Source organism: Dendrobates tinctorius, unplaced genomic scaffold, assembly GCF_039654945.1.
Source record: "Dendrobates tinctorius isolate UK_male_01 unplaced genomic scaffold, ASM3965494v1 ptg000312l, whole genome shotgun sequence".
NCBI classification, from domain to species: domain Eukaryota; kingdom Metazoa; phylum Chordata; class Amphibia; order Anura; family Dendrobatidae; genus Dendrobates; species Dendrobates tinctorius.
Window position 1 is genome coordinate 604,636 of NW_027361979.1, and position 14,314 is coordinate 618,949.

Sequence of the window (14,314 nt, forward strand, 5' to 3'; positions counted from 1 at the left end):
GCAGGCATTGGTTTAGCAAAACTACGTACCTTAATGTGACCAGGAGCCGTTCCTCAGGAGTAATCGCACGCCGAAGCTGCGTGTCCTGTCTCCGGATGACTTCTTTTACCCGACCAAGCAAAAAGTTAAAGGTTTCTTGGGTCATCCAGGTATAATCAGTAAATTTCTGGAGCTCGCTGTAGAGGGTGTGGTACGCTCCATGGCTCTCCCGGAGTTCAATAATGGGATGTATCCACAAACGCCCTGCTGCCGTCTACCCTGCCTCTCTCTCTCCCTCTGTTCATGGCAAGCAATGGCATAAGCCTGAGACATCCTCATGTCCAGATCCAAGTCAAAGTCAAAACTCTTCCAGCGCAGATCCATGTTTCGCAAGTCAAATGTAAGCAAATGTGAAGAATTCACCTGTAAACAGGGGCTATATAAAGAATTTCAATAAGACACGCCCACTGCTTTCCCATTGGTGGAGTGTGTTGCAAGAATTTTTCAAGGATTTTTTCTTCAGTTTATTGCGCATAAAAAATCCAAACGGATGAAAAACGCTTCAAACGCATGAAAACGCTGCGATTTTTTGTTGTTATGCGCACAATAATGCTACAAAAAAATGCAGTGCTTACAAGCGTTTGCATGCGCCTTTGACATGCATTTCATGTGCGCTCCAAACGCAGCGCAAAAAAAAAACGCTAGCGTGAAACTAGCCTAACACATCACCTCTCAAGGGATGGTTTTAGGAATTGATCCTAATTTGCCATTACACTTTTGACAATGATCATATCCAAATGTCCAAGAAGAGATTCTGATAATCATCCAACAGTTTACAAGCTTTAAATAAAAGTTCCTTTGCTCTCCTCAGTAGTCTAAGGCTACTTTCACACATCAGGTTTTCGGCGTCAGGCGCGATCCGGCGTCGTGCCGGAATGCCGGATCCGGCAAATGTTTTGTAAAACCTGATGTGACGGATCCGGTTTTCTGCCGGATCCGTCTTGTTCTTGACAGACAAAACCGGATCCGTCTCATCCGGTTCATCCGTTTTTCTATCCGTTTTTCGACGGATTACGCTGGATCCGGTTTTTAAAATTGACCCTTGTGGCCTTCCGAACAGGATTGGCTACTGGAAAACTATATATAGCATGTTCCTACAGCCCTTCTTTGACAGGTTGTAGAGGAGAAAGTGCAGGTTGGAGAGAAGAGCAAGTTACTGGCGAAGATGGATGTTGTCATTGGAAATATTTTGAAGAATTTGGCGGATTTTATAGCGGAGGCGAATCGTTTGAGGGTGATTGTTCTGGAGAAGGAGAGAGCGAGACAGCAGCGCATCAGGCATCGTAGACGACGCTTGTGGATCCACCCCATCACAGCCAAGAGAATGACGCGTGGGGTCTATTCTACACTCTGCATAGACCTTCGACGAAACCCGGATACATTTTTTGGATATGTTCAGATGAAAATGGAGAATTTTGATTACTTGGTGGAGCGCATTGCACACCTCATAAGAAAAGCGGACACCTATTGCCGCTTCTCTGTTTCACCCGCAGAGCGTCTGATGGTGACTTTAAGGTAAGCCACATTTATTGGATGTGATCGCATCAGAGCACACTTTCACTGCAATCTTGTTGGTGGTAGTTTTTATCTCCAAGTGCTATAGCTCAGTTTTGGTATGTAATGCTGTGATTTAAAACTATTTTTTGTTTTTTAATTCCCCACAGATTTCTTGCAACTGGAGAATCCCTTTCGTCACTGCATTTCCAGTACAGACTCGGGATTTCCACCATATCTGGAATTGTGAAGTACACATACCGTGCACTGTGGGACTCCTTAGCTGAAGAGTTTTTACCAGAGCCCACAACAGAGAGGTGGATTGAAATTGCTGACAAGTTTCAACAGATATGTCAGTTTCCCAACTGCTTGGGCGCTGTGGACGGGAAACATATCCGCATTGTAAAGCCAGCCGGATCGGGATCGGAATATTTCAATTACAAGAAATATTTTTCAATTGTCCTCATGGCCATCGCTGACGCGGAATACAAATTTATTGCGGTTGATATTGGGGCCTATGGCCGCTCCAATGACTCTCAAGTTTTCAAACTGTCTGCCATGGGGCGTAAACTGTATGGAAACACCTTCCAGTTCCCACCACCTAGACCGCTGCCGCAAACATCTGGTCCACCTATGCCATTTGTCTGTGTAGGGGATGAAGCCTTCCAGCTGTCAGAACACCTTTTGAAACCGTACTCTAGCAGAGGATTGACAAGACCAAAACGCATTTTTAATTACCGCCTCACAAGAGCAAGAAGAATGGTTGAATGTACCTTTGGTATTCTGACAGCCAAATGGCGGGTCCTATTGACTGCGATCAACCTCAAGACAGAAACTGTGGACGAGGTGATCAAAGCTTGCGTGGTACTCCACAATTTTGTTATCTGCAAGGAACCCATTTCCATTGAGGACACCTCTGAAGAAACCACCTTGCAAGATTACCATGACATTACCACTAGAAGTTCTGTGACGGTTTCAGTAATGAGGGACAATTTTGCACTATACTTTATGTCACCTCAAGGCAGAGTACACTGGCAGGATGACAGAGTGTGAAAGATTTGTACCCTAACCAAACTTGTGTACCTTCTGTACCAACAGTATATACCTTTGCCAACCAAAGTTGGCTATCTTGTCATGGTCTCTATTTTTAGCTTTAGGCCACAGGTGTGTACCTGGTTGTGTTTTATGCAAAGTATATCACCTTTTAACAAAAGTTGTGTACATTGTTAGGAAATCACCAACAATAAACACAACTTTTCAGGTGAAATACTTTGCTTCAAACACAACCAGGTACACAACTGTGGCAAAAAGCTAAAATTTACCCACAGTTATATACCTGGTTTTGAATACCTTTTTACCTTTTAAATACCCTGTATTTAACCTTTTTTTTAAACATATTTCGCCGCAGAAAGAAATGACAGACAACCAGTGTAAACAATAATTTAACTTTTATTTAAAATATTTTTTTTTTGTAAACTGTTTTTAAAGTTAAAAAAACTTTTTTAATAAAGGTTTGAAACCAACCAAATGGGCATTTTTATTACAAAAAGAACATTATAACTCGATGTAGTGTGGGGTGGAAATACTGCTGGAGGGGCTGCGGGACACTTCGACAATGGGAGTGTGGAGAGAGGACTGGGATCGTGGTGGGGAAGGAACAGTTAGAGGTGATGGTGTGGAAAAAGCTACAGAATGGGTGGACATGTGGGAGGCAGAAGAGGTGGTGGGCGGTGGAGTGGAGGGTTGGGCAGGGACTGTAGGAGCAGATGATGTTGATGGAAAGTTGTATGGGGAAGGAGTTTGGTACGGGGAAGGAGTTTGGTACGGGGAAGGAGTTTGGTACGGGGCAGGTGGCTGGAAGTGGGGAGATGTCTGGTACTGGGGAGGTTGCTGGTACTGGGGAGGTTGCTGGTATGTAATAGGAGGGGGAGGATGGAAAGTGGCTGGAGGGGGTGCAGATGTAATAGGAGGGGGAGGATGGAAAGTGGCTGGAGGGGGTGCAGGTGGAGGAACTACAGTGGTGGGAGGTGGAGGTTGGGAGGTAACCTGCTGTAGAGCACCGTGGCACGAATGCATTACATGCATCTGCTGGGTAGGAGATAGTGTTGCCATGCGCTCCACAACAGACCTGAAAAAGGTGTGGTTTGGCGAAGATCTTGCTTCTGAATGCATGGTTTGCAGAAGTGTCTTCACCTCCAGAATGCTGGAGTTGATCTGCTGAAAGCCTGCGGAGATTTGCTCTGACAAGACTTTTAGACAGTTCTGGAAAGATGCATTCAGATGCAAGAACTCTGGCGCATAACTCTTTTCCTGACCCCTCTGCCGCTGCCGCCCAGTACCCGCAGGTGTACTAGAGGTGGCAGGGGCAGAAGGGTGGGGTAAAGGGAAAGCGATCTCCTCACCAGCAGCTTCATGTAATGTAGGCGGCCACGATGCTCCTGTGCTGGTGGATGGGACAGATGGGTCGAATGTGTGGGAAGGCTGGGAAGGTGCAGATGTACCGGGGCGGTCGAAGTGTCCCTCGGTGCCGGTCTCCTCAGGGATCGCCTCAGAAGGGTCTAATTGTGCAGGCTCCCGAGTGCTGCTCACCGTGCTGTGGAATAAAGAGAAAAAAAAACAATTAAAATAGTGACATGGTATGGCCCTGGCTGAAAAAAAAAAGTTACATCTAAACATTTTTTTGTCACATGTGGTGTGTAATATTTACCTTCTGGTGAGCATTGTTTCCCGGAGGCGTACTTGTACTTGCTCCTGCGTCCTCCAGATCCACTCGGGGCCCGCATCTCTTTATTGAACTCCTTCTTGAAACGATCCCTCACAGACCGCCACCGCTTCACAATTCTCTCCCCTGAAACGAGAAAGGACAAAGTGGTTAGTATACAACATCAGTGTTTCCCAAACTCCAGTCCTCATGGTCCCCAGGGGTCATGTTTTCAGGATTTCCAAAGTAAATAGAAATCCTGAACACATGATCCGTGGGGACCACGAGGACTGGAGTTCGGGAAACACTGGTTTAAATCAAGCAACCGGTACTGTATATACTTACGCTCTTTAATCTGGGCCCGAGCTTCGAGTTCCTCCCAGCGGTCCACAAGGAGCGAACAGATTTCCTCCCAGAGTCATCGGGTAACGATAAGGTCAGCATGGCGGTGATCAGCCATATTCCAGAGCGGCTCCCTTTCTCTGACGAGATCGATGAGGTGGTCCACATCGAGTCCTCCATCCTCACCGTCAGAGTCGGGAGCACGCTGTGAAGGCTGTTAAAGAAAAAGACAAAAATAACATAATTAGCCTCCACAAAAGAAATGAAATAAAAAGTGCAAATAAACAAAGCAAAAATATTTATACTTACACGCTGGTGACCGCCGCGTTGCTGTCGCCGACAACCCTGGGAGGCACTGTGAGGACCTCTTGGCCGAGCACCAGATTGGGAAGACTAGAGAAGAAAACAAAAAATGTTATGTCTTTGGATGTAGGCATTTGTTTGCTGTGTGTGGTCTGCAGAACATTGTTTTCTATGTGTTGTGTGTAGTGTGATGTTGTGTTTCTGCGTTTGATGCAAAAAACTTACCAATTGTGAGCCCACTCCAAGTGTCTGTCCACCCCTTCCTTCTTCTTCTGGGAGCTCCTCTTCATCTTGTGATTCCTGTTTTGAAATAAAAGGCAATGAATAGACATATATTACAGAGATGATGGATTTTGGAAATAAAAACTTACCGTCAAACGCTGACGATGCGAGGGAGGGCTCCCAGAAGATGATGTGCTGTCTTCCTGGTGGCCAGACTCCATGGCTGTGGGTGGTGTTCCAGCTGCTGCCATTGCTGCTGCTGCTGCATCTATTGGGCGGCTGTTGAATAAAGAGAAACAAAGGGCCAATGAATATCTTGATATTCAATAGCCCTAGTTTGGAGGAATGGGGGATTTGATAATTACCGTCTCTCATCTGCTGCTGGACTCCCCTCCCGTTGTTCAGCATGCTGCTCCATTTGGGGTGGTGCTGATGGTGCTGCTGCAGATGTCTGCTGCCTTCTCCTGCTCCTGGTTCTTGGCTTGGGTGGCATGTTGGGTGTGGCTGAGGGTCCCACTGTCTTGCTTTTATATATGTCTTGTGGGCAGAGCTACTGAGCATGCTCAGACCAAAAAAACCGGATCCGGCCACCGGATCCGGCTGTCGCCGGATCAGGCGCATTGCGGCGCTCATAGCCTTTCATTGTATGAAAAAGCCGGACACGCCGGATCCGGCGTGTCCGGCTTTTTCGCCGGAGACAAAAAACGTTACAGTAGCCGTTTTTTCCAGACGCCGGATCGCGTCACATTGCCGGATCCGGCGAAAATCGGATGAAACGCATGGCCATCCGGCTCGATCCGGCTCTAATGCAAGTCAATGGGGGGGAAACCGGATCCGGCATTGCATTTCGCCGGATCTGGTTTCTGTCAAAAGCGCCGGATCGCGCCTGACGGCGAAAACCTGATGTGTGAAAGAGGCCTTAAATTCACATTATTTATCATTTTTCATAAGTTTGCCTCAAGTGGTTTTCAACTTGCTTTAACAAGTTCATACATATTCTGTGATTCTCTAAACAGCTGGATGTGTAGTCGGGTCCTCTCCATGGACGTAATCAACACCTGAACAGTGTACTTTACAATACAGGTATTAATGATGTACTGTGCACATTTGGCCCTTGCTCCTGGTAACAATTATTATGTTTTCCCTGAGTCCCAAAGCAATAGATCCTCTCATTACCTCTTCAGATAAGCACAAAACACTTAATACACAAGAAGGAGGTTTTATTTTCACTGTAGAATACACAGATGGATTATCGCATTATGATTCCTAAACTTTCCTAATTCAAAATTTAAGACTTGAACTGCATTATACATTTTGGCTAACGTTCCACAGTGACATGTTATCACATGCACATTTAGGCAACTCTAGAGAAGCCCTCTACTTTTTTCATGGATGAACAGTTTAATAATTAAGGATATTTTTATGCTTGCACATGAGCAGTATGATTTTTTGTCTCGGTGGTCAGCCTTGTAGCTTTTAATCAAACTTTGAATTTCTAATCTGTGTACAAATGTATGTATAATATTGGTGTCTGAAAGAAAAGATAAATTAAAAAAGTAATTGAGTTTTGGCAAACAATACATTGCCATATGGTGTGCTGAGGTGAAGTAAGATACAAGTATTAGTTAGTTGCAGTGCAAGGATATCCAAAAAAAAGACTATCATCCTCGAGAGTCAGTGGTCAACCAAGTCAGTAGACATGCCTATATGTGTAATTTATTTATTTTACTTACTTTTATGGCACCAACATATTCCCCAGAACATTACAGACATCATCATCACTGTTCTCATTGGGGCTCACAATCTAAATTCTCTATCAGTCTTTCTTTAGAGTGTTGGAGAAAAATAAAACCTGGATGTTGTCTATGGTGGAATTTGAACCGAGGCTCCTAACGCTGCAAGGAAACGGTGCTAATGCAAGGAGAGACTATGCTACCCAAAATGATGATAATTAGTGATGAGCGAACATGCTCACCACTACTCGGTACTCGCCAGAGTATCACTGTACTCGGTGTACTTGGCGAGCACCGAGCACTTCCGGGATTACTTGGCGGGAACTTGCGTCTCCACCCAGCATTTTTGGTGGACTTTAGAGACCCAATCACGGTGCAGGGATTGTCTGCCAAGCTCTGAAACGCCGTAGCTATCTTTGTTGTGGTCATGCAGTGATCGGGGTATTAGAGACCGGACACTGCCCTGCTCGGCGCAGTCAGCTCCGGATTGAGAGAGTGTAGGGAGAGCGGCTGCCTTGACAGGGTCAGAATTGGGGATTTATTAGTTAATGTGGGGTCTACCATCCTAAATACTCACAACCAGCTAAACCCAACAGTCCTTGTAAGGACTAATTCCAGAGTATATAGGTTCCAGTGTTAGGCAGACAGGATAATGTACGTCGCACTATACAGGCACTGCAGGCACTGTATGTGTGTATATAGAGCATTACATATATCAAGAGGGTCCTTTCCCTTCCTGTGTTCTGGTGCTGCTGCTGCTACCTGTGGGATATTTTAGCCGTATATAGCTAGCCCCAGGTGTAATTGGAATACAGGCCACAAATTTTTTGCTGTGCTATCTCGGTGTCAGCTCATATCTGTGCGTGCTAACAGTTTGGCCAGTTTACGGATGTTTTCTCTTTTTTGCCTGGCTTTCAGTTTTGGTTAAATACAGCAGTGTTTAGGGCAAAAAAAAACATACAGGCCCCACATTTTTTGCTCTGCTATCTCGGTGTCAGCTTATATCTGTGCGTGCTAACAGTTTAGCCAGTTTACGGCTGTTTTCTCTTTTTTGCCTGGCTGTCAGTTTTGGTTAAATACACCAGTGTTTATTCCAAAAAAACATAAAGGGAACACATTTTTTTGGTGTGGTATCTCAGTGGCAACTCTTATCTGTGCATGCTAAAAGTTTGACCAGTTTACAGCAGATTTCTCTTTTTGGCCTGGCTGTCACTGTCGTTATATCCAGCAGTCTTTTATATCCAAACATTTAAAAAATATTAATACAGTCTGTTATTTCAGGCTGAGGCCTGGTGTACCTGTGGTGGAAAAATCTTGGCTTTGCAGGCATACTTATCACATCTAATTTTTCTCCAAATAAATCCATTTGTATTGAGTTTTTAAAATATTTCAGTAGTGTATTTAAAATGGGCAAGGCAAAGGGCAAGGGACGGGGAAGTGGATGTGATGCTGATGGTGCATGCAGAGGACGAGGCTGTGGCCAATCTGAAAGTGGGCCACAGCAAAGACCTACAGTACATCTTCGCGCTCGAGCTTCCAGTCCCAGTTTCAAGGGGACACCACTTTTGAAGCCAGAGCAGTGTGAAACGGTTATTGGTGGGATAGCGGATAATGCTTCCAGTCACTTAGCCACCACCACCATGTCTTCCACACGGTCAAGTTTGAGTAGCCGTGAGTGTGGTCCAGATATTACGCCTTCCTCCCACCATGCCAAGTGCCCTGAGACAACTGATCGCACACTCGGACACTCTGAAGAGCTGTTCAGTTTCCCATTTGGAGATTCCCACTCCACTTAAACTGGGGCAAGATGATATTCCATGTAGCAATGCACTAATCTTTGAGCAGCCATGGTCACAAGAGGTGGACGATGATGAGACACAATTGCTGGAAAGTCAGGAGGAGGAGCAGGGTGCGGATGTGGAAGATGAGGTGGTGGATGACATAGTGACTGACCCAAACTGACAGGAGTACATGTAGAGCGAGGACAGCAGCACACATGGAGCAGGACATATTACCCAAACAGGAAGGAAGAAGCAGTATGGTGGCCGCCGACAGAAGGCATGCATCCGTTCCCCGTACCACCAACAGGACGGAAGTTGCCATTCCAACTGTTAGATCTTCACGAGTCTGGTTACTTTTTAAAGACTCTGCAGATAACCTCAAACAGGCCATTTGCAGCACTTGCCATGCCCGCATTAGCAGGGGTAGCAAAACTACCAGCCTGACCACCACCAGCATGATTGGACACATGGCAACAAAGCACACGACTTTGTGGGCCGAACCCCAGGCTCCAGGAACACTGTCTGCAGGTGACAACACTGCTTCTTCCACTGGTTTGCATACAAGCCAATCCCCAATTCACTGTGCCTGTGAAGATGCTTTGGGCCCTGCACTTGTTTTTGCACACAGTCAACCAGCACTATCATCAAGCCCATCCACGTCCTTGTCCCAGCCCAGCCTTCAGTTGTCTATACCCCAGTCATTAGAACGCAAGCAGAAATACGCAGCCAATGCCCCACAGGCCACAGTACTTAATTTGCACATTTCTCGTCTGCTTGCGCTCGAAATGTTGCCTTTTAGGCTCGTTGACACGGAAGCTTTCCACAACCTGATGGCAATGGCCGTCCCAAGGTACTCGGTCCCCAGTCACCACTATTTCTCCCGTTGTGCCGTACCGGCATTACACCAGCATGTGTCCCACAGCATTGCCCTCAACAATGCTGTTACTTGGAAAGTCCACCTAACCACGGACATGTAGACAAGTGCCTGTGGGCAGGGACGGTACATCTCACTGACGGCACACTGGGTTAATATAGTGGAAGCTGTGACCCTGTTGGACCTTGGGATGGAACACATCCTTCCCACAACAAAGATTGTGGGCCCTGCGTCAATCAGGGTTGCCCCCACAGTCTACAGCTCCTGCACCTCATCCTCCTCCTCTTCTTCAGCCTCCATCTCTGAAATGAACACATCTCTCAGATGCTGGAAGCACTGCAGCACTGCCTCAACCAAGCAGCAACAGGCTGTGCTGAAGCTAATCTGCATAAGTGACAAACCACACAATGCAGAAGAGTTGTGGACAGTGCTGAAACAGATATTTGGCTGACACCACTGAATCTACAGCCAGGCATGGTCGTGTGTGACAATGGCTGGAACCTGGTGGCGGCTCTGAGGCAAGGTGAGCTCACACACGTACCTTGCCTGGCCCATGTGCTTAACCTTGTGGTTCAACGTTTTCTCAAATGCTACCCGGAGCTGCTAGATCTGCTGGTGAAAGTACACCATCTGTCTGCCCATTTTAGAAAGTCAGCTACAGCTTGCCGGGCTTCAGCAACGTTTGCAGCTTCCGGCTCACTGACTGGTGTGTGATGTCCCCATGCTTTGGAACTCTACCCTGGATCTGTTGGAAAGAATTTGTGAGCAGTTGCTGAGTACCAGCATCAACAAGGCCATCAATATTCAGTTCCAACTCCACACATGAGACCAAAGGTGTGGACATGGATGTCAGACATATGTACCATCCTCCAGAACTTTTAGGACTGCACCAAGATGGTGAGCGGCGATGATGCCATAATTATTATCACCATCCCACTTTTCAGCATTCTGAAAACCTCTATGCTCACAATTAAAGATGATGCATTGCAGGCAGAGCAAGAGGACATGGAGCAAGGAAACATACTGGGTGATTACACTCAGCCCAGCCTTATGTCGTCACAACGTGGATTGGTAAACAATGAGGAGAAGGAAGAACAGGAGCTACTTTCATGCGCTATAGATGATACTACAAGCACAGCTGTCATACCATCTGTTCAGCGGGGATGGCCTGAGGACAGGGAGGAGGAGGATGAGGATGAGGAGGAGGAGGAAAGCATGGTCAGTCATCCTGTTGGTGAGGACACAGAAGTCTTGCCTGTTACCAGTCTGGCACGCATGGCTGACTTTATGTTGCGTTGAATTTCCCATTACCCTCGCATTATGAAAATTTTTGGTGACACTCTTTACTGGTTGGTGACACTTCTAGACCCACGCTACAAGAAGAAATTTCAATCTCTACTTCCAGAGGCAGAGAGGTGTACAAAATATTGCTGTACCATAGGGCCCTTGTATTGGAATTAATGAAAAAATTCCCATGTGAGAACACTGGCAGCAGATGTCAGAGTTTGTTGTACAGCCAAGGAGTCCAAGCAAGAGAAACAGAAGTACAATCCAGCTCAGGCAGGGGAACAATGGCAAAGTTCTGGGACACTTTTCTCAGACCCTCCCATAGTGCAGGGACAGAGGCAAGGGGTGCTGGCACAAGAAGTGCAATGTTTGGGAAGATGTTGAGGGAGTACCTTGCAGATCGTACAAGGGGGATCGCGGTTAAAATGCTCGGGTCTCCCATAGACTTAAATTGGGCTCGTTGTTCTGTCCGAGTACCCTAGTATTCCAATTTGCTCGACCCGAGCAACGAGCACCCGTGCATTTTAGTGCTCGCCCATCACTAATGATAATGCGTTGGTCGGGAAGCAAATCTGGGATCTGAATAAATTACTTGGTAGGAAGCTAAGCACCCCACTTTACCACAAAAACCTGTGTTCTTTCATCAAGAAGTTACAACTCTAATTAATTTTAAGTTATATTGATTTTTGATAGTGCTGAGTGATAATCAATCATTGCCTAAACTGACATGTGTGTATGAATTGTAGTCCAAGGAGGCTCATTCAAGGCTGTTCCAAAGTCTGGTAAGAACCTGCACTGGAACGTGCAAAGTTAGTAACCCGGGAAGTAGAAAGAGAGTAGGGGATACCACAACCTCCCACAGAAGATGTGGAGGTGTCAAGAATTGTCATAATTTTTACTATTGCTATGGCAACCAATTCTCTCTCTAAGTCTATGTGCATCACTGAAGACAGAAAGCATAACATACAGTTATGTTTCAAACTGTTGGCACCCTTAAAATTGTTGCAGAAAATGAAGCATTTCTCCCAGAAAATATTTTCAATTACATATGTTTTGTTTCCTTTGGGTGTATTGGAACAACACAAAAAAGAGAAAAAAATGCAAATTTGATATATAATTTCAAACAAAATTGTGGTTAAACAACTTTGTGTCAACCATTTGATGCTCGTTTCGCACTCACCTGTGGCAAGTAAAAGGTGCGGGCAATATGAAAATAATACCTGAAAACAAATAAAAAGGGAAAACGTTCACTCAATCTTTGCATTGTGTGTCACACTAAGCAATACACACAAAGGAAATAAACATGTGTACATGAAAACATGTGTAATTGCAATAATTTTCTGAGTGAAATACTTTATTTTCTGGAACAATTTCCTTAGTGCCCAAACTTTCAGCCATGACTGAATATTTAACCACTTCATGATCGGAGATTTTTTGGTTTTGCGTTTTCGTTTTTTGCTCCCCTTCTTCTTAGAACCATAACATTTTACTTTTCCGTCAATAGGGCCATGTGAGGGTTTGTTTATTGCAGGATGAGTTGTGGTTTTGAACTACACCATTGATTTTACCATGTCATGTATTAGAAAACAGGAAACAAAATTCCAAGTGCGGTGAAATTGCAAAAAAAGTGCAATCCCACACTTGTTTTTTGTTTGTTTTTTTTTTGCTAGGTTCACTAAATGATAAAACTGACCCACCATTATGATTCTCCAGGTCATTACGAGTTCCTAGACACCAAACATGTCTAGGTTCTTTTATCTAAGTGGTGAAAAAAATGGCAAACTTTGTTAAAAAAAAATTATGCCATTTTCCGAGACCTGTAGCGTCTCCATTTTTCGAGATCTCAGGATGGATGAGGGCTTATTCTTTGCATGCCGGGCTGACGTTTTTAATGATTCAATTTCGGTGCAGATACGGTCTTTTGATTGCCCGTTATTGCATTTTAATGCAATGCTGCGGTGACCAAAAACACATAATTCTGGCATTTTTACGTTTTTCTTGCTGCGCCGTTTAGTGATCAGGTTAATCCTTTTTTTATTTATAAATCGGGCGATTCTTACGCGGCGATACCAATTATTGTTTTATTTTGAATGGGGCGAAAGGGAGGTGATGTGAACTTCTATTTTTTCATGTTTTTAAAAACATTTTTTTTTTTGGCATGCTTCAATAGCCTCCATGGGAGACTAGAAGCTGCCACAACCCAATCGTCTCTGCTATGGCAATGATCAGATCGTCTCTAAATAGCAGAATTACTCACTTGCTATGAGCGCTGACCACCGGGTGGCTCTTACAGAAAGCTGGCATTGACAACCATAGAGGTCTCCAGGAGACCTCTGGTTGTCATCCCAATGAACCGGTGACCCGCGATCACGTGACGGAGGTCACCGGTGGGCGGATTTCCAGCCTGATGGCCAGAAGCATGAGTTAAATGCCGCAGTCAGCATTTGACAGCGATACTTAACAGGTTAATAACTGCGGGTAGATCACGATTCCACCTGCGGCTATTCCGGGCACATGTCAACTGTTCAAAACAGGGAAAGATGTGGGCATAGCGCCGGAATCCATATCAAAGGGATGGAGTCTGACATAGGCGTAAATTTATGCCCAACATCGGAAAGGGGTTAAAGGGAATCTGTCACCTGATTATTGCCACCTAATCTGAGAGCAGCATAATGTAGAGACACAGGTATTGTTTCTAGCTATGTATCACTTACTGGACTGTATTTTGCAATTTAGCTAAAATTGCTGTTTTATCAACAGGAGATTATCACTAGAGGACTAATGAAGCTGCTTGCATAGAGTCATTCATATTCATAAGATCTGCATAACCCCGCCCCACCACTGATTGACAGTTTTCTACCTATGCACAATGCATACAAAAAGCTGCCAGCTAGTCGGTTAGGATATAGAGAGCTCAGGATTTAGAAAACTGGTAGATCTGAAAAAAAGATTGATTTCAATAAAAATACAACATACAGCACGGAAAGTGATACATTGCTGGAGTCAAGGTCTCTACCCCTACATAATGCTGTTCTAATATGGGATAGCAAAAACATGGTGACGGAGTCCTTTTAAAGGGATTCTTATTTCTTTCTTAGGAGGTGTCCTTCAAGAGACAGAGTAATAAGTTAGAACAATGTATCTTAGGTAACTGCACAGAACTGACTATTTCTGCAGTCATTTATGGACTTTTCAGAAGAAACCTGGTGGAAAGGTATATTCACAGAGCTGGATAAGAATACATTGAACTGCATTTGTGGCAGGCACTGTTACAGAGCAGATTGTACAAGACTTGGATTTAAAGAGGTTAAATAAAATCTTGTTTTTTCTTTTCTCTTCAAGAAATTGAATTTATTTTCTGTGTGAAATTTCATACCTTGGGCAAAATAATCAAATAAAGTTGTCTCCAGCAGAACAGTAATATACTCAGCAATATGAGTATCTAAACAAACTAATATTGCAACAGTCACAATTGGACTCTGGGGTGCAGATATTTTTCCCTTCACTCAAACATCCGACTACTGTGCTGACACCAGGG

The 14,314-nt window shown here is 44.8% G+C and overlaps 1 protein-coding gene across 2 annotated transcripts in view; it reads right to left on the reverse strand.

Annotated features, from left to right (window-relative positions):
• Window positions 1-14,314, reverse strand: part of LOC141073688 (contactin-associated protein-like 5) — a 960,637-nt gene that overhangs the window by 77,962 nt on the left and 868,361 nt on the right. The window lies entirely within an intron of this gene.